General features: G+C 43.5%; 1 long non-coding RNA gene across 1 annotated transcript in view; it reads right to left on the bottom strand.

Moving 5' to 3' along the window:
• Window positions 1–1,099: 1,099 nt before the first annotated feature.
• The window catches only part of LOC109280299 (uncharacterized), a 372,666-nt gene continuing 347,032 nt past the window's right edge, over window positions 1,100–26,733 (bottom strand). Inside the window, exon 5 of the long non-coding RNA XR_009459036.1 lies at window positions 1,100–2,862. This is a non-coding gene — a long non-coding RNA (uncharacterized LOC109280299). The remainder of the gene's footprint in view (window positions 2,863–26,733) is intronic.

Below are 26,733 nucleotides of genomic sequence, written 5' to 3'. Positions count from 1 at the left end.
TTTTTGCTCTCTCTCTGGCATGATGAATGTTTAATTATTTTCTGCACTATTCCCCAGCTGAGGGTTGTGGAGTACTCCAGAATGAACTATTGACTTGGGGTTAAGGCCCTTTCCAGGGAAGTAAGAGGTATGGGTTTAAATCCCCTCAGGAAGGGAAGTGTATGGAACTTGGTTCTTGCAAATCCTGCAGGAACATTCTAACTATCCAAGGGGAAGGCAACTTTTCCTCTTTCTGTTGTGTTTTAAGAGACAAGAGAGATGGTTCCTCCATCTTCCAAACAAAGACTGTGGCATTTACCTTCAAAAAAGGGTTCAATACTATGGACCTCACCTCCTCCAGGTTAGCAATCGGCCACTGAGGGACCCCCCCACCCAATCAGTGATCTGGTTCCCCCCAGACTGGGGAGGCACCAGTTGCTCATGTCCCCTTCCCACAGTCCCCACAGCCTAGGCAACTAATGCAGGGTTCTGGACACCACTCCCAGGGCCAGGACCCTGAAAGTTAGGCATTGCAATGCTTAGTGGTGTTTCACTTCTTCTGGACTTACTTGTTTGTGTCTTCCTTTCATTCTTTGTGCCTCCTACACTATGGATAGCTTCCCATCACCCTCTTTCTCTCTCTGCCAGGTCACCTCTCTTTAGAATTCTTTCTACATTGATGGCACACATTAATAACACCATCTGTGCTGTGCACAACTCTGTATATGCATCTGAGGATTAAACAAAGAATGGATACACGTTTTAATAGTATTTAAATAATTAAAGATTGTTGTGATTCTCATTAAGTTTTATTCATCCTGTTTACAGCCACTAACTGCTATTAAAAAAAGCCTAGATTCTATTTCCTTTACTCTCAATATAGCAATAGCCTCAGCAAGGAGGTCTGTTAAGGTCAGTGGAGCTACTCCTGGAGGAAGGTACTGCTTGTTGTAAATTAGGAAGACATAACATAGCTTTAAGTAATTAATGTATTATTGAATAAATAAATAAATAATTAGATATGTGTTAATGATAATTGAGTTTTTGTGTACCACTATACAGTTCATTTCTAATAAATATCTAATGAATTGCTGCAGAGGAGTAAATAATTAAACATTAGTTACCATTAGCAACTCATTTAATAATAGTACTACTAAACTAATCCATATACAGCATTCTTTCATTCTTGCCTGTTTGATACAAAAGTTGTGGATATCAGAGTTAAAATCAGCTGGGTCAGAGAGCAAGAAAGATTTTAAAAACCCCATTGGGCTACTTATGATAATGGTGGTAAGTGCTAGAAATAAAAATGCTGCTAAATGATTACTTTTCCTGTCTCTTCACCAAGTAAGAGGGAGAGATTAGCTCAGGGCAAAAGATCAAGTTGTTTAGGGATGTAAAGGAATAACTAAGTAGTTTTCAGATAGCACAATTTGCTGTGGCATGTGGAACAAACTCGGGCCCCCTCTACACGTGCAGGTAAAGGCATGATGGGATCTATTGTGCAATTCCCACAGTCACACCTCATGCTGTGCCACATGGGCAGGGCAGAAGGTACAATTGTGGGATTGCAAATTAGATCCAAACATGCCTTATTGCCAGTTCAGGGTTCCCCTGCACTGGCAAAAACAAAGCTCTCATGGTTGGGAGCCCACTCACCTATGGTGATCCCCCCCATCCTGGGGATTTCACACACCCCTAGGTCTGGGAGATAGTAGCTGCATCTGCATCTATGTCCCGGAAGCTGCAGGGTCCTGGCATGACCCAGAGTTGGCAGCTGCTGGGGCTGAGTGTCCCAAGCAATTGCAGGACTTGCAGCCCCAGCTTGCCTAGGTGCACTCCTGTGGCTGGGAGCCCACACCTGATAGGGCTCCCAGCCACAGGGGAGATCCTGCTACACATGCAAATTAAAGATCAATAGTAACCAGCTGTACACATTTTTGAGGTCTAACTTTATAGCTTGCTGGAAATTTTTATTGTGAGATAAATATTTTGCACATGTAACTGGTCTCAAGGTTAGTTGCACAATACCTGTAAAATGTAGAGGGGGGCCTGAAAGTAGTACTTTCAGACATTATATACTCAGCAGAACCATTTTTACTCTTTTCAATTACCATTAGGCTCCAAAGAAATTTCTTGAGATGTGAAAATGGTAATGTATGCCACCCACAGCATTTGGTACACTAGGTACCTGACTTTAGAGACTCTTCCCACTAGCTCTCATCATCCCTTCTGGCTCTTCCTATCAGTATCCTCACCTGCCATGACTTGATGGAACAAACTGACAGGGAAGGCTGCCCGTGGGTGAGGGGACCTTTGGGAGCCAGACCCTTGTCTGGGCCAGGGCTCTCCTGGCCTCATCCCACTTTTACTCTAGCTGTACCTCTAGCTTGGAGCCCACTATTTAGGAGCACAAGCTTTGGGCTCAAAGGGTAATTGCCCTGAGTTCTGCCACTACTTTTTAGTCCCTGACAGGCTTTGCCTTCTGGGCTTGGAGCCTATCCCCCAGTTTCTATCTTCTCAATCATGTTTCAAATTTGGGGTGTCTCCCAAGCACATTCACTGGCCTCTGTCTCACCTACAGCCACAATGTGGACCACCAGAACAACATTTACCCAAAACATAGACACCTGCGTGGCTCAAAACAAAAATGGCTCACCCAGGGTTCGGCCCACCCTGAGACAGTATTCTTCAAGCCACAAACAAAGATAGAAAAGGTCCCAGAATTTATGTGATTCCTGATGCAGAATCTCGGGTCTTCTTCACTCCAGCTGCCACTCTGAGTCCCTTGTTCACGGGGTGGAATTCGGTCCCTTTGCCTGTTCCTTCCTCCTGTGGCTCCTACGGCCTGAACATAGTGAGGTAATGCATATTCTTCCATATCTGGAATATTGGGAGACAAAGACATAATATTCTTGGTGACAAGAAGGAAGAATTTAAAAACACACACACACACACACACACACACACACACACACACACACACACACACAATATATATATATATTGTTGTATGTACAGAAAAGGTTCTTTGGGTGAATTTGATATCTTTTATTAGACCAACTTAAATAGTTGGAAAACAATTATTAAGCAAGCTTTTGGGTTCAAAAACCCTTCGTCAGGCTAAGGAAGTTTCAGCAGTTGGTGTGTGCTCTTCCTGGATGGAATGAAAAGTAAAGAAGCCAGCGGCTGGGCTGGTATGCATACAAGACAGGTAGTCAGTGAAAATGTAGATTGAGGAGTGAATGGGTGAGAGACAGGCAGGGGGTGGGGGGGGGGGCGGGAAAGAGAGAGAGAGAAGGGGGATGAAAGTGGAGAGATACCTGGGGAGTCAGATGTCAGGCAGGTTATAATGTGTCATAAATCCAATGTCTATATTTAGTCCAGGATTTTTAGTATCCAGGAAGTTGATGAAATGGAGTTCATAGGCTCGTCTCTGGGAAGTGTTGTGTAAGTTTCCTTTGAGGATCAGGACTGAGAGATTGGAGAGAGAGAGAGAGGTTTTCTTGTGATAAATGTGCCCCCACAGGTAATTGGGTATTTCTGTCTTTGATAGATTTCTGGTGTGTGTTCATTCTGGTGTGCAGTTGTTGTTTGGTCTCTCCTACGTATTTTCCATCAGGGCATTTGGTGCATTGGATAAGGTATCTTTCTGGAGGTGCAGCTGTAAGATCCGGAAATGCTGATGGCTCTGTTGTGGGGTGTAGTAGTTGTTGGGGTGGTGGAGATGTGTTGGCAGGTTTTGCATTTCTTGTCATGGCACGGTCTGGATCCTTTTGGTGTCTTCTGGGCTTGAGGAAGTTTGCTTCTGGTGATGAGGTTAGCGAGGTTCGGTGCTTGTTTGAAGGCTAGGATGGGTGGTTCTGGGAAGATCTTTTTAAGAATCGTGTCTCTTTCTAGTACGGCTTGCAATTGTTTGAAGATTTTCCGTACAGGTTCAAGGGAGGGGTGATACATCATAACCAACGGTGTGCGATTTGTGGGGGTTTTTCTTCTGTACTGCAGCAGTTCTTCATGTGGTATCCGGGTGGCTCTTTCAAAACGTGGGATCTATCTCTCTGGAGGAGTGTCCTTGTTGGGTGAAAGCCTTTTTGAGATTGGTGAGTTGGCAATCCCAGGTGTTCTCTTCACTGCAAATTCGGTGGTATCTGAGGGCTTGGCTGTATTTTACAGCTTTTATATATATATATATATATATATATATATATATATTTATACACACACACACACACACACACACACACACAGAGAAAGCATTCATACAATCATAGAAAGTTAGGTTTGGAAAGGACCTCAGGAGGTCATGAAGTCCAACCCCTTCCTCAAAGCAGGACCAACTCCAACTAGATCATTCCAGTCACAGCTTTGTCAACCTGGGCCTTAAATACCTCCAAAAGATGGAGATTCTACCACCTCTCTAGGTAAACTGTTCCAGTGCTGCACCACCCTAGTGAGCAAGTTTTCCTAATATCCAACTTAAACTTTCCTTGCTGCAACTTGAAGCTGTTGCTCCTTGTTCTGTCATCTGTCACCACTGAGAACAGTCTAGCTCCATCCTCTCTGGAATCCCCCTTCAGGTAGTTAAAGGCTATCAAATCCCCCCTCAGTCTTCTCTTCTGCAGACTAAATAAACCCATTTTCCTCAGCCTCTCCTCATAAGTCATATGCCTCAGCCCCTGAATGATTTTCATTGCCCTCCACTGTACTCTCTCCAACTTGTCCACATCCTTTCTATAATGGGGGGCCAAAAACTGAACACAGTACTCCAGATGTGGCCTCACCAGTGCAGAATAGAGTGGAACAATTACTTCCCTCAATGTGCTGGCAATGTTCTTATTAATACAGCCCAGTGTGCTTAGGTTTCTTGGCAACAAGAGAACACTGCTGACTCATCATATTGTCCACTGTAACCTCCAGGCCCTTTTCTGCAGAGCTGCTACCTAGCCAGTCAATCCCCAGGCTGTAGTGATGCATGGGATTCTTCCATCCTAAGAGAAGGGCTTTGCACTTGTCCTTGTTGAACCTCATGAGATTTCTTTTGGTCTAATCCTCCAACTTGTCTAGGTCACTCTGAATCCTAGCCCTACACTCCAGTGTATCCACTACACTCCCCAGCTTAGTGTCATCCACAAACTTGCTGAGGGTGCAATCCATCCCAGTTTCCCAATCATGAATGAAGTTGTTGAACAAAAACAGCCCCAGGACCAACCCCTGGAGCACTCCACTTGATATTGGCTGCCAGCTAGACAGTGAACCATTGAGCCTGACCATACTACCTGTTGAGCCTGACAATCCAGTCAGCTTCCTATCCACCCTACAGTCCATTCATCCAGCCCATACTTCCTCAGGTTGCTTGCAAGAATGCTGTGGGAGATGGTATCAAAAGCCCTGCTAAAGTCAAGGTGTAAATCCACTCTTTTTCTTGCATCTACAGAGCCAGCTGTCTCATTATAGAAGGCAATAAGGTTGGTCAGGCATGACTTGCCCTTGGTCAATCTATGCTAACTCTTCCTTACCACCTTCTTCTCCTCCAAGTGCTTAGAAATGGATTCTTTGAGGACCTGCTCCATGATTTTTCTTAGGGCTGAGGTGAGACTGTCTGGTTCCCTGGATCCTCCTCCTTCCCTTTCTTAAAGATGGGCACTATATTTCCCCTTTTCTAATCATCCAGGACCTCCCCCAATCACCACAAGTTATCAAAGATAACAGCCAGAGGCTCTGCAATCACATCAGCCGACTCACTCAACACCTTTGGATGTACTGCATCTGGCCCCATGGACTTGCACATGTCCAGCATTGCTAAATAGTCCCTAACCTGATCTTTCACCACTGAGGGATGCTCACCTTCTCCTCAAACTGTGCTGCCCTTTACAGCAGTCTGGGAGCTGACCTTGCCTGTCAAGACTGGGTTGCCTCCCTCATTCAGTAAGGGACCCACACTTTCCCTGACCTTCTTCTTGTTCTTAACATTCTTGCAGAAACCGTTCTTGTGACCCTTCACATCCCTTGCTAGCTGAAACTCCAATTGAGCTTTGGCCTTCCTTTGTCCCTGCGTGCCTGAGCAATAGTCTTATATTCCTCCCAAGTTGGTTGTCCAGGCTTCCACTTCTTGTAAGCTTCTTTTTTGTGTTTCAGCTCACTGAAGAGTTCTCTGCCAAACCCAGCTGGTCCTTACCATATTTTCTATTCTTCCTGCCACATTTGCTAATGTTTGGATGGTTTGTTCCTGCACCCTCAGTAAGGTTTCTTTAAAATACAACAAGCTCCCCTGGACTCCTTTCTCCCTCAGACTGGCCTCCCAGGGGATCCTGCTTATCAGTTCCCTGAGGGAATCAAAGTCTGCTTTTCTAAAATTGAGTGTCCATACTCTCTTTTCTTCCTTTGTCAGGATCCTGAACTCAATTATCTCATGGTCAGTGATGTCCAACTTGCCATCCACATCTACATCCCCCAACATTTTTTCCCTGTTTGCGAGCAGTAGGCCAAGAATAGCATAGCTCCTAGTTTGTCTGTCCAACACTTGTACCAGGAAGTTGTCCCCAAAGCTCTCCAAAAATGTCCTGGATTCCCTGTGCACTGCTGCATTGCCCTTCCAGCAGATGTCAGGGTGACTGAAGTCCCCCATGAAAGCCAGGACCTGTGATCTGGAAATTTCCATTGGTTGTCTGAAGAAGGCCTCATCTACCTCATCCTCCTGCTCAGGCAGTCTGTAGCAGACACCCACCACAACATAATCCTTGTTGCACTCCCCTCTAACCTTAACCCAGAGACTTTCAATAGGCCTATCTCCAGTTTCATACTGGAGCTCTGAGCAGTCATATAGTTGTTTTTTTTTTACACACAGCAAAACTCCTCCTTCTCTTCTCCCCTGCCTGTCTTTCCATGACAGTGCTCCAGATATGCGAGATCCCACCAAGTCTCTATTATTCCAATCGCATCATAGTTCCTTGACTGTGCAAGAACTTCCAGCTTGTCTTGCTTGTTTCCCGGGTTCTGTGTGTTCGTGTACAGACACCTGAAGTGATTAGGCAACTGCCCTACTTTCTCAGGAAGAATGAGGCCTCCCCTGTTGCCCCCTCTTGCTTCTGCTTCCTCCAGGTCTCTTGCTTCCCCAGTTACCTCAGGGCTTTGTTCTCCATCCCCTGGCAAACCTAGTTTAAAGCCCTTCTCCCTAGGTTAGTGAGCCTGTGTGCAAACATGCTCTTACCTCTCTTTGTCATGTGGATCCTGTTTCTTCCTACCAATCCTTCTTCTTGGAAGAATATTCCATGGTCAAAAAAGCCAAATCCCTGCTGGTGACACCACCTGCACAGCCATGCACTGATCTTCAGGATGTGTCCGCTCCTGCCAGAGCCTTTCTCCTTGACCAGAAGGATTGACCTGTGCCCCTGACCCCTTCACTCTTGCACCCAGAGCTCTGTAGTCACTCTTGATCTGCTGAGGGTCACCCCTGGCTGTGTCATTGGTGCCCACATGGATGAACAGCATGGGATAGTAATCAGAGGGTTGGACAAGTTGTGGTAATCCTTCCATGACATGTTGGATCTGGGCTCCAGGCAAGCAGTAGGCCTCCCAGGAGAACAGGTCAGGCTGGCAGATGGATCCTTCTGTCCCTTGCAGAAGGGAGTCTTCAGCCATGACCACCTGTCACTTTCTCTTCATAGCAGTGGTCTTGATCCTCCACACCTTGGGGATTCTTGGCCTGGCCTCTTCCACCAATGGAATGTGCTCCTCCTCTTCTGTTGCTAGCACTCCATATCTGTTCTCCAGGCAAACCGCTGCACATGGAGATGACAGCTTCTTTCTGCCAGAAAATTCAAGCTTCCAGCTTCCACCTTCCTCGGAGTCCATGCCCTCTTCCTTTTGTAGTACCACCTCTGGCAGTCCTTCCTTCACAGTCCTAGAGGTTTCCTCCAGCATGGAACTGATGAAGTCCTCATGAAAGAGGATGTTTTGGAGCCTTGCTACCTCCTCCTGTAGCTCTCTTGCCTTTTCCCTCAGGGACATCACCAGAAGGCACAGCTCACATTGAAGGCACTCCCCTACCTAGCTGACACTGGAAGGAGTGTACAAGCTGCAGTCTGCACAGCACTGAACCAGGACCTCAACGGAAGCCTCAACAGTGTATGGTCCTGCCTGGAGAGACACCTCACAGGTGGAAGCAGAGGAAGGGCTGGAAGTGGCAGCGGCTCTGGGATTGCGACATCCTCCAGCAATGTCTTTGGGTTTTCTAATCTTCTGACTCTTACTTCCTGCCTCTCTTTCCAAGCAGACCTTCCCTAGGAAACTCCTCTGTTGCTGGCCTGTTTTCTGTTCCTTGATCTGAAGCATTCCCTTTTCCTTGCAATCTCTTTCCTCTCAGCAAACTTACAGTGAAGGAATGTGAGAGAGAGAGTTTCCAAACAAACTCCCCCTTGCTCTGGACTCTAGTTAAACAGGGAGTTTAAGTCTTGGTCTGGTTGTTGAGTTTTAGCTGCTAAAATAAACTATGTAGTTAGTCAGTCCTAATTATGTATGAAAAAAGAAGAATCTTGTCTTTCAGGCTCCTCTTTATTCAAAGTGGGGGGCTGCAAACTGACTAATGAACTGCTTGCAAATTGTCCTGTTTGCTTCTCCCTGTTCACTGTTCCCTTGGTCACTTGGAGTGACTCCTTATATACCGTTCCTGGGCCTGGACTGGCTAGGCCCCTGTGTTAGGACCCTCTGTCACACCCAGGCAGCAACCAATCAGCAGTCACTATACTACCATTATCTAAACTGATGGCACATCCTTATTGGAATATGAGTCTCAGTTTGAATCATTTAATCTATAAGCAAAACAAAATACCACCACCATCAGCACCATCACACACCACCAGGAGGGAAGTGTGGGAGTGGGAGAGGGGACAGAGGTTAGAGAACAGCCCCTAAAGATCATGCAAAATTAAGTGATGTTTCAGCCTAAAGCATTATTACTTCTTTGGGGATGGTGAGTAGCAACTTGCCCCTTCCATTGTGAGACAGAATATTTTTTTTTCCTAAAGGAGTTTATGCCCACAAGAGGGTCCAAAGCCAGAATAATGCTGTGCCTTGGGCTGTCAGAAAGATGAAAGTCCACTGTTTTGATCCTAAATTATAAGAGGAATGGAGATCTGGAGATAATAGACACTATGGGTGTGTCCAGACGTGCATGGACATTTGGTTCTCTGGGGACAGGTAGCGGCGGCACACTTTGTGCCACTGCTTCTTGTCTTTGGGGAACACCTGTACCATGTGTGCTTTAGTGCATGGCAAGCTGCCTCAGGTGGCATAGGGGAAGCTGCCCCTGTAGCCTTCCCTGGGGTCCTGGGGGCCTCTGGACCTGCAGCCACAGTGATCCTGCTGGGCAGAGCCTGGCCAACAGTTACAGCTCTGAGTGGCCCGGCTCCGCTTTTTAGCAGTGCATGCTGTCCGAGCATGCTCTACTTTGGTTGGTTTTTTTCTTTTGTTTGTTTTTTTTTATCTCTGGATATCCAGGGGTCAAAACAAAAACAAACAAACAAAAAAAGAACAGCAGGGAAAAAAAAATGGAGCAATGCATGATTGGGCAGCTCCCCCTTGTAGCGCTGAGAACTCTGGACTATTTGGCATGTGGTGCTGCAAATGTGTTTGCAGTGCCACATACTGCATGGCCACGCTTGTCTGTATGCACCCTATGTCTTTTAGGTCTTCCTGTAGGGGAGGAGGAATCAATAAGGGATCTGGTAAAATGAAGGAGATTAATGTGCATATGGGATTCATGTTGTAGAATTATAAGTATGACTTGAGTATTTCTACACTATTCAACAGCATGAAGTTAGTAAGTCCCTTTTACTGACACATGCTGCTGATGGTCCATCTACTGAGAAAGCTTGGAGTCCTATACAGACCCCAGGTAAACAGCACCCTCCTGCGCTCAGTGGCTAAGTTCAGATTTTTATACATGACTTTACTAGCCAGGGATAAGGCTTAAGGAGACAGCTGTGGAAATATTGAGTTCTCAAGCCCAGCGACACTTCCTGTTCTTTTAGCAACACTGTTCTCCCCTTATTTTAAATTACTCTCCCTTTATTTGTCTGGAAGCAAGACACCAACTTGGAATTGCCTGTCTGTTCAATGAATGCACTTTCAAAATATTATGACACAGGAAAATCCACTTGGTACACCATTTCATTTAGCCAATGCACAGAAGGGAGTGATGTAGTCAGCAACCACTTGGCTGCTTTGGCTCTCTAGTCTAATGACAAATCCTTCTAATTAGAGAATGTGTATGCTGTCCCTTTTCTGTGCATGTGGAGGTATACAGTGGGAAATGAATGGCTTCCAACAACAAACTCTCATTTATATCTGCCATCTTCATTTCAGTTTCATAATAGAAAATTTCTTAGAAAGCTGAAATGGTAAATAATGTGGAAACCATCACTGAACTTAACTTGAATTAATCCAAGTCCTCATTTAAAAAAAATAATTGCTCCCATTCTGACCTATGAACTTCCAGAAAAAGACTAACAAGCAGACCAGCTACTTATACTGCACAAGTCATTGTCAGAGTGCAAATGATCCTACCACATGCCTACTACCCAGTAAACATCTTGCTTGCTTAAAGCTAATCCCCTGAAGTTTTTGTGCATAAACCAATTAAAATAGCACATGAACAATAATAAGTATCTTGTAGAAACTAGTAAAGACAATTTCGCTGTTGAGTAGAATATTTGCCTCAAAAACAATATTATGTTTTTGTGCATGCATCTCCATAGTTCTTTTAATAAGTGTAGGTAAATTGGAAAGCAAACAAGCAATGAGCTAGATAGCCACTTTCCAGTCACTTTTTTTATTCTGCCTACCTTGCATGAAAAAATTAAAATGAAAGTTAAAGTAACACAACATGAGCCAATCTATGAAATGTAATGTCCCAAAGCAGGTTCAGCATGCCTGAACAAGAACACAATAAGGGAAAAAAAGTTAATCTAATTATAAAACTTATGACCATTAAGTTATTTATATTGCAGATATTTTCTGCAAATCTTTGCAAAGCTTTAAATATATAAAATCAAAGAAAATAATTTTGTGGAAAATGAATAAGATAGCTGATGATAAAAAATTAAAATGAATTATGGAAAAGCCTGTATAGTAACACAAGATGCAATTCTGCTATTGAAATTGCTTTAGTATTATAAGCAGTTAAAAAACTCTTTTCTAAAATGATCAACATCTATTTTCAGAAATGTATGTTTGGATAATAGGTACGGTTACAAATTATGGTGAACTTTCTTCCAAGAAGCAGACCAAGAAATATTCAAATGTGTAAAGATTAGTTTTATTAAGTGTCATCTATGACCTTGAAAGTAATGACAGCAACTAATCAGGATAGAGAGCCACATGCTAAATAAGTTATATAGTATGGAATCTGAACTAAACTACATTCTAAATCCCTAAGCGGTAAGAAATAGAGGGCCATATTCTGCACTGTATGATGTTGACTGGGAGTACGTGGTGAAACTGAGTAATGGTCAAATATGTCTTAAGTGTACATTACTGTCAATGTACACTTCATTAGCTAGCTTGCTATTTGATTTTTTTTCTTAACCTCAGCAAGTTATTTCACTACATGGTCACTGCTAAATCAGTGATGACGGTGAGTCTACAGCTCAGGAAGTTCCAAAATAAACAAAACAAAACTCACTTATTTCAAAAAGCTTTTGCACCTAAGTTATAGGGCAACTCTATTTCAGTCTGACTCTTAATATTGCTGCACTGTTATAAAGTTCCTAGGCCTAATTTTATTCTGTGTTACAGAGGAATTGTAAAAATTCACTGACTTCAGTAAGGTGAATGCCCAGATATGATTCCCAGTAGCTGATCCCCTTTCATTGACATGTTCAGTATCAAAAAAAGATGCTGAGCTCTCTGCACCCATATTATTTCTACAGCAGCTATTACCATGTTACTGAGGAGACAATTTATAAAGGGTGACAGTATTGCCATCGGAGCCTTCCTCTTGTTACTGCATTCTAGGGTTTCGGTTTTGGTTTATTTTGTTCTGCTTTGGTCCCTTCCTCCGTGGCAATGGGACATTGGGCAAAGTTAATGCCCTTGGTTAACAACTGCTTGCAAATGCAGGGAACTGGAATTGATTTATGGTCTACTTTCTGAAGCCCTCTAGGACTTTGGGAGCAGAGAATAACTGCAGCATAGAGCACTCTAGCCATAGGTCTAGTCCATCTGTTATATAGAGGATTGGGGTCCACCTACTATATAGAACGGAGAGCAATTTGCATTTGCTTCACTGTTTGCAGAAGCTCACTTGATAGACTATTTTTTGGCAAGAGAAGAAGGGTTCTGCTCATTCTTAGTCTGTTTTGCTCTGCCAGAGTACCTCTAAAAGTGTCATAGAGTAACTGATAATCAAGCAATGGTGGTCTAATTCTAGCAACACTCCTACAAAATAATAAAAGTATAAAACTCCCTTACTTTACTTGTAAATATGCTTGTGCAGTACAGGTTGTTCTTAAAAAAGAACCTTTCAAATGTAAGAAAGATAGCTGCTGAAAATATTTTGTCTTAATATGATCTTTTTCATATTTGCTCTTGTACAATGGGATCCACTGAAAGTTTTGCTATGCAGCAGTGCAATAGTACCTCACTATTTCCTGCTCTAAGGAAATGACTCAATTACTACAGGTGCTGTTTACCATCTGATAGTGCCCACCATACTATATGGCTGGTACATTTGGCATGCATCATGTTACAGATTCCATACATCAGCTATCAATTGCATCTCTAAAGCCATTCTGTCACATTTTGCTGGAAATAAGTATGCATTCTCATCTTTTTATTTAGGGATTGATGTGTGAAACTCCTATTAATGTCAATGATCATTCCACATTTTAACCCTTATGCATTAGGATGAGAACACTATATATCTATAAAAGCAGTAGTGCAAATGTCCTTTTTCCAAGTTAAAACACCAAGTCAGTTATGTAACTAGATACGCTACATATAGCTCTTGGCAGTGCTAAAAACAAGTCATTTGGATTAAACATTTTCAGGCAGCACATTTTATAACTTAAACATTATTATCTGAGACCCCATTTAGTTTAATGCAATTTGTCTGAGAGCATGAACTTTTTTTCCCCCTCAAGATAGCTTAGAGACTTTAAATAACATTTTTTGCAAGTTTTAAGTGTTATTTACAGTAGATTTGCAAGAAATTATTATTACCCAATGACTCCAATGCACAGAGTGTTTTTGGAGGCATAATGTAATAATACTTAAACTAGTGTTTAACAGATTTAACTAGGATTCTGATCAAAAGCTAAAATATACTAAATATGGATAAAATGGCCGAATTGAAAACAACCTGAATAAAATGACAGGTTATTTCAGGATTGCCAAGAGAGGGAATTTAGTTGCTTGACTAATGCAATAACTTTCAGTTATTTCTGTGGAAATGTAGGGACTCTGGATCTACACCAATGAAAATGAAAGCAGAATTTGGGCTTTAGCTCAATTATTTGAGTTGAATTAAAATGAAAAATGCTAGAGAATAAAAAATCTCAAATTCTCACTTGAGAGAACCTTCAATTTAGCATTTGTAGTTCTCCAGTGAAGCTTGGAAACAGGTAAAGCAACACTGAAGAACAAAGTTTTTGTCTACCAGTAATGTCACAGCCATCTCATTTCCGGACTTAATCCATGAAATGAAAGTAACTTGGATTTCTCTACAGTCTAAAAATACAGCACAGTGGCTGCACATCATATATCAGTTACCCATTCGTTTCTCAGTGGTAAAAATTTTTTAATTGTAGCCTTGGAACTCAGAAATGAAAAGTATAGAAATAGGTGAAACCAATCATCTATTGCAGAAAGCTGAGGGCATTTTTAAAGTTCAAGAAGCTTTTCAAAAAGGTAAAATGAATGTAATCTTTATGGGAAATGTCAATTTTATTCTGGGCAACTGCAGTCAAAACATGAGGGTTTAGCTGGAGCAGCTGAGCACTGTACACTCAGGAAACTAAAAGAAGAAAATAATAATACAGGAAAAAGGTTAACATCTTGACATTAAATTACAGCTTTACTAAAACTCATATTTATATAATCAGGTACCATTGACTACTGTGGCAGGTAATAAAACAATAAGGAAAAGAGTAGGTTCATCTGTCAGTCTTTTGATTTGGTAACGCTCTGCAGGAAACTCAAATGTACAGCTCTTTGAACTGAGTTAAATAGGTGTGTGAAAGCAAAACTTTTGTTACTTTTAAGTCTCTGTGATAAAGATAGAAGTATCATATACTGGCTGTTTTAATTATATCAACTTGTATGGAAAACTTAAAGCAGGGTTTCAAACACTGGTGTCTCTTCTTAAGTTAACATGTACAGGCCCTAAATTGCTTGAGAACTTGATATCAAACTGTTTTATACTGGTATAACTTATTTCCCATCTCATACAAGAACAGCCTACAATGGTATAAATGTTTCCACACTAGAGGAGTTGTATTTCACCTTGTATTATACATATAAGATGCAACTTTTGTTGTAGATGAGGCCTGAAGACCACATTTTCAAAGCTTTTTGGTCATTCAAAGATGCAGAGAGATACATAGGATTTACCAAACTTCACAAGTAGCCTATATACCTAATTTATCAAAGCAAGGCACCTAACCTGTTTCTGCGATTTAAAAAATCCCACTATACTTTGATCTGCCTCTTTAGGTGCCGACATAGCTTTGACCATTGGGTCCTAGTATCCTTTCCTTGAGTTTATCAAATACTTTCACTCACAATATTCAAACTTTAGGCATGAACTTAGGCATGGGAATTGCCCCAGTGAAATCTATGCATAAAATTGTTCAAAAGCATAAGCATTATTAGGATAGTCTTATTTATACAGAAAAAAAATTGGACCATTTTCAATTATTCTCTGTAGTTAAAGCAGTACCTGCTAATGCTGTTATATTTCTATAAAAGAGCTTCTACTGAAACAGCTTATTCTCACACAGAAAGGAGAATAGTATGCTGATATAAAGCACTGTATACCAAAATAATTGCATCCCTAATACTGGTTTTCTGGTATAAATCACTTTGGTAATAATAAAAAAAACCACTTAGTGACATACTTTTAACAGAACAAAACTATTGTAATTAGTACAAAAATATTATTGTTATATCAGATGTGATTGACCTCAAGTGTACTTGTAAATGATTAAGTGTAATTTTGTAGTTGCAAAATTGTAGGTGAAAAAATGGACCCGAGCTAAATTAAGGCTGAAGATATGGGTTATAGCTATAGTTGCACACCACAGAAGTCATTACAGAGGGTTAAACAGAGTCAGAGACATACAATTATTTCTTAAAAGCACTCAGAACTGAATTAAACTTAAAAAAACTCATGCAACTCTTTGACAAAGGGAAGGATTAACTTAATCTATTTAGATGCATTTTTCTTGTTATTCTAGCTATTAAGGGGATGTATCTATGTTCTGGAGTTGTCGAGTATTTTTAAATGCTGCTGGGAAGGATTCCCATCTCCGGCAGTGTGCACCTAATCAGTTTCATTGTTTTTAACAATCATTCAGAACACTGAATTTATTTCTTCCCTTACTATTTTTTTTCTTTTCATTCTGAAAAAAAAAAATCAGTGAGGCAGAATATGTTCTCATTTATACCTTAATACCACATAGAAACTATAGTGCCATATATGACAGCACAAAATGTGATGCATTTAAATTAGTTGGCTTGTGTTTCAAAGACCCATCCAGGTAGGGGAATGGAGCAGCAGAGAAAACCCCCTACCACTCCCCAAAAGGGGGACCCAGGTCTGGGAAAGTGACAGAGGCTTTGCCTGGCTGCTCCCTTTTACACCAGACTGGGAAGCCAGCATACAAGTATTGACTTTTGCAAGAGGGTTTATCTCATGAGGAAGGAAGTTTTATATGATGAACCTTGAAAGTTCCTACTCCCAGAAGAGGCATGTTTCCCCAAGAAAAATACTGAATGAACACTGTAGATTCTATCAGGAGAGGTTCCTCGGGACATGACACATTGTTCTCCTTCAGGTTGGTTAGGTGCAGTAGCAAGTGACATGGGCTCCACCTTCCCTACACCCCATCCACTCACCAACTCAAATACCACTGCAGCATAGGCCTGCGCTGAGTGCGGCTGGGTACATGATACTCGTGCTGGGCTCGGAGCAATTTTCCCACTTCCTTGGCTCATTTCTGGCATGACCAGCAAGCACTGGTCTGCTTGTTGTCCTCTCAAAAGGAAAATAATTATTGCTACTGGCCCTTATCATCAGATTGTCTTGGGTCATGTCAGGTCAAACTCCCCGCTTAAAGACCCTGGCTTTGCTTGTAATAACTCTACAACATAAAAGAAACTGAAACTAAAAACTCCATGGTGTCCCACACAGCAACATCCAGGGTCGAGGACTCATGCATCCCATGTCCAGCAGTGGGTTCTCTCTGGTGGCGGTTCCCACCAATCACCCCCAGGGGCTTGATTGCTGGCTGTCTGACAAGCAGATGACCCTCACTTTGCCTTGTTGCTGGCTTTGCCAGCCCCTCCAGCATTGTGCTTTCTTGTGCAGTCTGCCTTGATGCCGTGCCTGCCTGTGCAGGCTTCTTTCCTTGCATGCCTGCCTGTGCCACCTTTCTCTGGCATGGTAGGGATGCTCCCTGCAGTTGGGGTTGCCTCTCTGGCCGTGCCGGCATCCAGGGCTTGACTGTGCTCCAGATGCATTTTTATTACTGCAGAAGAAGCATTCCCTCCCACATGCAGGGACAGCGTGCTTTTAAAATGTGCAGGAGATGCCACACACATCTCAGAGTTCCTGCCCCAGGCAGCTGAAAGGGAGACGAGTACTCTCTCAGCCCGGGCTGGGCTGAGCTCCCCCTTTGCTTGGGGCTTGTTGGAGTGGGAAACCTCTCACTCCCAGGAGTTCTGGGAGTTGAGTTGAGGAGATGTTATATGGGCTGCTTGCAGACATGAAAAAAAAATGGTTTACCAGAAGAAGCAGCCCATGTTACCATTTAAGTACCTTACACTATCATATAACATCTCCTCAAGGAATTAATGTTGACACTTAAAACACAATATGCCTTAAAATATTTTAGAAAACGATCTCCAAACTCATGTATTTAATATTGTTTTAAACTTGGGGGGAAGAAAGTGTCTACAGGCAGGAGCTTCCACTTAGGAATTATTGGTAGTTTTGTTCTTTGTTTTGCAACTTCATCCCACATCATATTATACATTTAAAATTTGGTAGGTAAAAAGATACGAGGTCACTATCTTGTCTCCCATGTATCAGTCACAACTGAAGCCAGGATAGTAATGCACTGGAAAAAAAGCAAATACTTTCCTTAAGCACTCTCTAGATATACAATGGTGCTAAGTTAAGCACCTTCAAATGAGAAAATAATTTGTTGCCCTGTGTAAAATGCTGCAGTGCATTCACAACTGCAGATCTCTGAAAATGTTTTAAGTTGATCATCTGAGGTGCTGACAAGAGGCCCTTGTGAATAAGTTACTCTGTAATGGTATTCTGACAACTTCCAATATGCCCAGATTGCCGAAGCTGCAATTGTCTGTTTTGTGGATGGTGTTTGTCTCAAAGAGAGCTAAGTGTAATGGTGCAGCACATATTGGCCAGATGTATTACATTGCTAGTTATACTGTATGTATTTTATGCTTGTAAAAGGTCACAGTGATAATGGATTAGAGAACAGATTTTATTGTAGTAAGCCGTAGGTATTCCTGGACACAGTTCAGACATTATATATTTTTTTCCAGGCAATATTGACTGATTCCAAATAATATTGGCACATAAGACTGGCAAGGACCTTTCAGCTCATCATGGCCTGATCATCATCCCCTGTGATTGCAGGTATCCATCCAATAAAAATTGTTTGAGAGTATCCAAAAGAACATTCTTTGTTGTACACCACATCCCCCAGATACCCTATAACGAGCAACAAACAAACAAAAACAAAAAATAACCCCCACCCCCACAGTGTTCCAAAAGAAGAGAAGAGGAGAAACTGGAGCACCATATAAGTACCTGGACCCATATGGCTGAACTATTAATTCCATTTATTATGCTGGTTTACATTCTGTCCAGTGCTTTAAGTTATTTTTGAAGAGACCCTCCCCCCCCAACCCCCCCCTATATTTACTAATATCTTTTAATATTTGTGACATATTGATTATTTTGCTTTGTATGGAAAGGCACCGTACCACATCAGTTAGGCACTGAAATGCAAATGATAATCCTATTTTTTCTAGTACCCTTTTCCAGGATCTATGCCATGCAAATCATAGGAATATATGATTTTAAGCAATGTTCCCTCTATGGAGTAGCGGTCCATGAGCACACCGCTTCAGTCCTGCCTCCCCCTTTCGGCATGGTCCACCGGTAAGTGTCCCACAGTAAGTGTCTAGGTGGGAGCTGGCAGGGTTTGGCCCTATGTGGAGCACTGTGGGCCCCACCCACCACCCTTCTCCATGCTAACTGCTGCCCAGAGCAGCACAGTGGAGTGCTGTGGGGGAGCCATGGGCCAGACACAATCAATTGATAGAACTGGAAGGGAGGCAGTGGGGCTGGCGCAGAACACTTACCTCACTCCTCATGTGGGACAGGCAGAGGCTCCTCCCCGAGGTGAGACAGGGGCAAGGACTGGGGCTGGGGCTGGTGCAGGCTCTGTTGGTTCTGGGGAACTGCTCTGTGGGCTCCACCGGCTCTGCAGGAGTGTTCCACGCCCCTGCCTCACCTCAGGGAGCGAGGAGGCACATGGCATTGGGGCTGGGGAGCAGAGCTGTTCCCCAGAGCCAGCAGAGCCTGTGCCAGCCCCCAGCCCCTGTCTCTGCCCCTGCCGCACCTCAGGGAGAAGCCACTGCCTTCCCCACATGAGGGGTGAGAAGCTTACCTTCAGTAAGTGTCCCGCATCAGCCATGGTGCCTCCGCCACTCTCTGTGCCCAGCTCCTCTCTGGGAAACTGCAGCCCAGCTCCTCTCCAGGCGGGTGTGCAGCATTAAAAATTTACTGCGCAGCAAGACTTTTAATCGTACATGGCCACACAGGCACACAGCTTAGAGGAAACCTTGGTCTTAAGTAACTGGACAGCTTTGACAAGAATATTTTTTGAGAGAGACCCCCTATAAAAAAATGTATGATAAGGGGGGGAAATTCTTACCCTGTTGAAGTGATGGGAATATTGCAGGGATGATCAAAATTTCATCCAAAGAGGGAATCTTCATTATAATTTTCATAAAATTTAAGTATATATAATGGCAATCATTATAGAAGATTACAGAATGCCAACAAAAATAACTAGACTCCACAATGACCTTCATTATAACATCCTATGTATAGGTCAGAGATGATGATAACATCATCCAATGATTTATAGATGTCACAATCCAATTAAGTAGTGCCCATGTCACAAACAAGTAAAACCATTCAAAACAGTTTTTTCCTGCGCTAGGTTAACTAAGGGTTAACAATAATGATAGTAACCGCTTTTTTTTGCTGCGCATGTCAAAAAGAAATTTATAACTGCGACACCAACATGAAATAGAACTTAGCCTTCTGTGCTGTACATAAATCATTGTAATTGGTCGGAATGACAGGGGAGTGTCCGGGAGTGTCCCTATGATAACACCCTAGCAAAGACCGCTAGATAATTGGCGATTCTAATTAAATTTATGACATGGCGAAAAGCAATTGGCTATTACACAAATAAAACCTGTCTTCACTTCCGTGAAGAACGGGAGACCTCCGCACACACACCTGAAAAAAACTCTGAACGTATGTGTGAGAATAACTGACAAATTGATCGCTTATCAGTCTCCCCCGTCTCGACCTTATCAGACGTAAATCAACGACCTGCCGGCCCAACTTTTTTCTCTGTTTATCTGCCCGACCAACGAACTCTTATGCAGACCGACCTATGACCTACGAACCTTAAGCTGTAACTAACCAAGTATCTCTGACCTCCACTATTCACCACCTTGACGGCGTGAGTAAATAATCTTGCTTTGCAACCGATAAGCGTCTGCCTAATTAATTCCACTCCAAGCGTCACAAGTACCTGCCTGATGGCCTTCTAAGGCCCCGGACCCTTATCTGCCCAGGTGGGAGTCAGGGAGAGCTGCTGGCCGGCTGCCCTGGGTCCTGACAATAGAAAAAACGAGTAAGATCATAGTGGCATATACTAGGCCTGTGCAAAGCTGCTATTATTCTCTTCAGATTCAGATCTGGCTGATTCAGGGGACAGTGATTCAATTGGGTGATTTGAATCACTGTACTGAATTGATTTGGCTGGATTTGATTCAGAGATTTGGCTGCTGCCAAAGCGACCAAATCTCCAGATCAAACAAGCCCCATCCCCAGCCTGCTCTCCCAGCCCTGTCCATAGCTGCCCTGCCTGGCCTCAGCATCCCGGCTCCGTTAAAAAAAAAAAGCCCTGCACTCACTGGTTCCTGCCAGTCAGGGGGGTAATCCCTGCTGCACCCCACTGCCCCGCATTGCATGGAGGGGGTGGGGGGGCTCTGCCATGAGCCCCCAGAGGCCTCGACAGCCACTGCAGAAGCCAGTGAGTGCAGGGCTTTTTTTTTTTTTAAGAGCTGGGATGCTGGGGCCAGGTGAGGCAGCCTTTGATGCGGTTGGGAGAGCAGGCAGGGGATGGTGGCTCCTGGCAGAGCCCCCCACACAGCACAGGGCAGTGGGGGGCAGAGGGAATTGCCCACTCCCATGCAGTAGGAGCCAGTGAGTGCGGGGCTTTTAAGCACCAGGACTCTGGGGCCCAGCAGGGCAGTCATTAACAGAGCTGGGAGAGAAGGTGGGGGTTGGGGGACACTCAGGGGGGCTGGGGGAGCAGCCAGGTGTTGAGGCCAGGCGGAGGTCCCCCCATGGTCCCCTCCCCTCTCCTCCAGTCCCCCCTACCCCATATTTACTGCCGTTGAGCCCGGGTCCAGCTCCCTACAGTAGCGAATGGGGACTTCCTGAATCACTGACTCTCCAAATCTTCCTCTGAATCTTTTTTTAATTGATTTGGAGACTTTGAATCGATTCAAATCTTTTTGTTGGTCTCACGATTTGATTTGGAGTTTCAGCCACCAAATCAGGCTGAATCTCCTCTGAATCAAATCAGCACCCAAAGCTTCGCACAGCCCTAGCATATACCCCCACTACTGTTCACATTAGACAGACTAAGGCATGGGAAGGTATCTACACAAAACTGAAGATTTTCATGACAAAATTAAACACAAACAGATCTTGATTTTGTTGATGATGTCCTTCTCAGTTCAATGCATTAGTAATGGAAGAAAAGACTTAGCTATTAGGAGATACCCTATTATTTCTAGTACCCTTTTCCAGGATCCATGCCATGCAAATCATAGGAATATATGATTTTAAGCAATGTTCCCTCTATGGAGTAGTGGTCCATGAACCATGAGAAAAGGAAAGAAAGGAAAAGGAAATATTGCTGTACAGAAACTTGAGAATTTTTGGAAAAAGGATAATTAGCATTGACACAAAAACATAAATTCTCAGTCAGAGAGGATTATGTCAATTCTCTCTGGAGCAAAGTCATGAAAATACATGTAAATGTCTGAAGAGTACAATGGAATGATGTACAATGGTGCATCCTCAGAGTACAATGGTTTTTATACCATCGGAAATTGTAAGTGGGGAAAACTAATTCAAACATGGCAAGATGACCTCACTAAACATATGTCAGACATGTTCTAAGAATGCCACCAACACAGCTTTATGTCAAGTGATAATATGAACACGTAAGACAGTTTGATCCTGCCAGATGCTATGAATTTTTTAAACTGTTCCTGATTATTAGAGAAATGTGATTGTAGCTTGCTCAGTTTCCTGTAAGACTGGCCCCTTAACCAGTCATGTATAGTACCTGTGGACATTTAGAGAAATCAAATATCCATTTTGGGTCCAAAATGGAGCTCCTTATTTTGATGTTGGAAGAACTCTTCACTCCCTTTCTTGCTTACCATGAATGGTCTCACCATTCTCTTGGTCACGTAAACATTTTGGCCAGGTACAGACATTATACTTTTACCAGTATCATTAAGTGATCATAAAGTGGTCTTTGCCTGTAACAGAAGAGGAGTTTGGCACACCTAGACTGATTTAAAAATGGGAGAACTTGACCTAAGATTTGTCGTCCCCCTCACCTCCACCAAAGGGCAAATGTGTGTTCTGTTTTCTACTAGTCTAAACTATGCCACTTACAGAAAACTGCATCACTTTGATTTCACCTCGGGCTTTTTGAATGTCTGTACCTAGCCTTTGACTCTCTTCTCCTCTTTCTGAAACTTCTTGCCTCATCTTCCACAGAACATCCCTTGATATCTGGTCTTCAGCCCCTCCACAGTAATTTCCTTTCTAAGGACGTGTCATCCTGCTTCTCAATGACTCCAACCTCGTCCTTTTCAGCCTTCACAAATGGAACCTTGCCCCACTTATATTTAAAATGCTGCTGAAAAATTAATTTCCCTGGCTCATTAATTGAAGCATGTCATTCCCTTTGGTTTCTCCTTTCTGACTGCCACTAACACAAACTACTCATCTTTATCTTCCAGTCCTGTCTTGGGATATCCCTGCTGTGCCCACCATCTCATATATGTTATTATGACACTGAAGCCACAGCCCACCTGCCAGCACCACCAACTTTCATAATCCACAATTTTCAAAAAAGCATCTTCCTTGCATGGCAGGCATGCCCCATGAATATGAAGAAAGCCTCCACACAGCTTTGTTTTAGATCCATTCTAATATCTGTCCTTTGCCACAATCCCTACAAAAATCTCATCAACATTTAGGCATCTAGTTTGCTGATACCACCAATTATCATTTTGGCAGCATTGTTTCATTGTTTCTTTATGCTCCCCAGAATGCTTATTATATCTGCTTATTGTTTCATGTCTTACGCTGTAAGCTCTTTTAGGCAGGAAGCATCATTGTACTTTTTTTAAAGGCTTGCACCAGGGCTTTACTGTGCAATTAGAGCCATTAGCTGTTACTACAGTTATTACATACTACTACTATGTCTACTGACTTATTAAAAACCAAAACCAAGTGTATTGTGATCAATAAAGTCCTAGAGACCTCTTATTTAATTCAACTTGTGGCTTGTCATTGCCATGTAAAGAAAGCAGGATTAGGCCCTGAAATTATTCCAATAAAACTGTGCATGCATACAACATGAGTATTTTGGCTGTGGAGCCATCAGAAAGAATTTATATTTAATGATTTGATCAGCATTGCAAAATGTATTTGGTAATGAAAATCTGACATGTGTACACATGTGCAGTAAAGAACATCTCACCAGATTGTACTTGGTGTAAGTTAGATCATATCAGATCTAGTTTCATAGCCCATGTAATCATAACACATCTTTAAGGATTTTCAGCCTTGAATTTCAAAGTTAAGATCTTCAAGAGCATCAATGGAATTAGGTGCTCAACTCTTACAGTCAATGACTCCTTTAGTTCTCTTTTAAAACACTAATCACAGTTCTGATATTTTAGGATCATAGGAAAGTAGGGCTGGAAGGGATCTCACAAGGTCATTTAGTCCAGCCCACTGCTTGAGGAAGGATCATCTCTGACTAAACTATCCCAGCCAACTTTCTTCCAACTTGCTCTTGGAAACCTCCAGTGATGGAGATTTTGCTGGTTTTCATCACAACATTTAGGTTGGTTTGATGCAGAGTGTTGTGTTTAATATTTTTATCTGATTAAATATCCTGTGCTGTGATATAATAATATTAATTAGTGAGAAAAGCTGTTACTAGTCCATCTGTCTAACAATTATCTAAGTGATTTTCTTTCCTGAACAACTGGTATCAGTGCTAGGATTTCTCTCTCATTCTTTTTCTCCTAATTTCTTCCTCTGCTTGCCTGAAGCTAAGGAATAGATGAAGAACAAAGCCTGAAGAATAAACATATGCCAAGATCCTGAAAAACAATTAAGAACATATCTAGGCATGGCAGAATTTAATTTTTATTTTTTAAATAATTTCAATGAATAGTATCGATTTTTATTTTTAAGCATTTATTTTGATTCCTATAAATTTAAACTTGCAGGATAAGTGTGAAATTAAGGGTGTGGGGGTGCATGCACAGACACACACGTACACGCATGCGTGTGCGTCCGCTTCCTCCTCCAGTCCATCACATAGGCACACAGGAAGTTGCTGTGCTGTTGGGCTGTCAGCCTGCTGCCTACCCCTGTGCACAGTGTCACTGAGTTCAGCGCCCTCTTTCCTTTGTCCCACTGCAGTCACTGCCTCTTGGCCTTCCCTTGTTCCCTGGCAAGGAGACTTCCTGCTGCTGCGGTGGCATCTGCCCCCTGAAGCCAGAGGCTCCTGCCCAAGTTTGCAAAGGAGGTCCCAGCTGGCTAACACTCTGCAGGCACTGGGCAGGGGAAGTAGGGGGAGGAAAGACACACACAGGCACACAGATGTGTGGGTAACCTGCTCCGATGTGCTGGAAATCCAACACTTCGGAGCAGACTTGATTAATCAAATCTGCTGGAGCATGGAAACTGACGCACTCCAGCAGCCTTCCGTGTCACATGTATCAGTGTCCCTATGCCAAAAAAATGGCAGTGGAGCACTTTGAAATAAAACACATCTCATGAGCTTCAGTTCAAAGTGCCCTACTGCCATTTTTTCAGAGCAAGGACAAATGGGAACACTGATACATGTGATGTGTAGGCACTTTTAATTTCCAAGGTTCACTAATTAAAGTGCCCACCACTGTGTCCTAGAATGTATAAAAATGCCCACAGTGCTCAGCCTCCCCTCCTCTCCCGCTTCCAGCCGCTGCTCAGCAGGAGCCCGCCCAGGCACTGCAGAAGCTGCCTATTCTTATATCCCCTTTATATACATTTTGATTATTAATGATGGAAATCAGAGCACAGCAGCCCTCCTGGCTCTCCAGGGACCTAGCAGACCTCCTGAGGCTAAAAAGAAAGGCCTACAAAGGATGGAGGATGGGAGTCACCTCCAAGGAGGATTATTCTGCACTGGCCCGGTCCTGTAGGGAGCATACCAGGAAAGCCAAGGCTGCAACTGAACTCCAGCTAGCTTTGAGCATCAAGGACAATAAAAAGTCCTTTTTCAGATATGTGGGGAGCCGGAGGAAAAGCAGGGGCAACGTTGGACCCCTGCTGAACCAGATGGGGCAACTGACAATTGATGCCCAGGAAAAAGCCAACCTATTAAATAGGTACTTTGCGTCAGTCTTTCATCAGCCTCATGGGACGCCCATGCCCACTACAGGGCCGGGAAGTCCGGGTGAGGGTGGTCCCCTGTCCTCCATTAATGCTGACTTCGTGAAGGAACATCTTGAGAAGCTGGATACCTTCAAGTCAGCCAGCCCTGACAATCTTCACCCCAGGGTACTCAAGGAGCTGGCGAGCATCATAGCCCAGCCTCTAGCGCGGATCTTTGAAAACTCTTGGTGCTCTGGTGTAGTGCCCGAAGACTGGAAGAAGGCCAATGTGGTGCCTATCTTCAAGAAAGGGAGGAAAGTGGATCCGGCTAAATATAGGCCCATCAGCCTGACTTCTATCCCGGGGAAGATCTTAGAAAAGTTTATTAAGGAGGCCATCCTTAATGGACTGGCCGACGCCAACTTCTTAAGGGATAGCCAGCACGGGTTTGTTGCGGGTAGGTCTTGCTTGACCAATCTCATTTCCTTCTACGACCAGGTGACCTATCACCTGGACAAGGGAGAAGAGATTGATGTCATATATCTTGACTTCAAAAAAGCCTTCGATCTGGTGTCCCATGATCGCCTCTTGGAGAAACTGGCCAATTGTCGCCTTGGGTCCTCCATGATCCACTGGCTGGAAAATTGGCTCCGGGGTTGGACCCAGAGGGTAGTAATTGATGGAAGTCACTCATCATGGTGTCCTGTGACCAGTAGGGTCCCCCAGGGCTCTGTCCTTGGACCCATACTGTTCAACATCTTCATTAATGATGTGGACACTGGAGTCAGAAGCGGACTGGCCAAGTTCGCAGATGACACCAAACTTTGGGGCAAAGCATCCACACCAGAAGACAGGCGGGTGATCCAGGCTGACCTGGACAGGCTCAGCAAGTGGGCGGACGAGAATCTGATGGTGTTCAACGCCGATAAATGCAAGGTTCTCCACCTTGGGAAAAAAAACCCGCAGCATCCTTATAGGCTCAGCAGTGCTATGTTGGCTACCACTATGGAGGAAAGAGACTTGGGGGTCATCATTGACCACAAGATGAACATGAGCCTGCAATGCGATGCTGCAGCTAGTAATGCGACCAAAACGCTGGCTTGCATCCATAGATGCTTCTCAAGCAAATCCCGGGACGTCATTCTCCCCCTGTACTCGGCCTTAGTGAGGCCACAGCTGGAGCACTGCGTCCAGTTTTGGGCTCCACAATTCAAAAAGGATGTGGAGAAGCTTGAGAGAGTCCAGAAAAGAGCCACGCACATGATCAGAGGTCAGGGAAGCAGACACTACGATGACAGGCTGAGAGCCCTGGGGCTCTTTAGCCTGGAAAAGCGCAGGCTCGGGGTGATCTGATGGCCACCTACAAGTTTATCAGGGGTGACCACCAGTATCTGGGGGAACGTTTGTTCTCCAAAGCGCCCCAAGGGATGACGAGGTCGAATGGTCACAAACTACTACAAGATCGTTTCAGGCTGGACATAAGGAAGAATTTCTTTACTGTTCGAGCC

Source organism: Alligator mississippiensis, chromosome 1 (assembly GCF_030867095.1).
Source record: "Alligator mississippiensis isolate rAllMis1 chromosome 1, rAllMis1, whole genome shotgun sequence".
In the NCBI taxonomy this organism is placed as follows: domain Eukaryota; kingdom Metazoa; phylum Chordata; order Crocodylia; family Alligatoridae; genus Alligator; species Alligator mississippiensis.
Note: the sequence above shows the minus strand (reverse complement) of the source record. Positions and strands in the feature narration are given on the sequence as shown.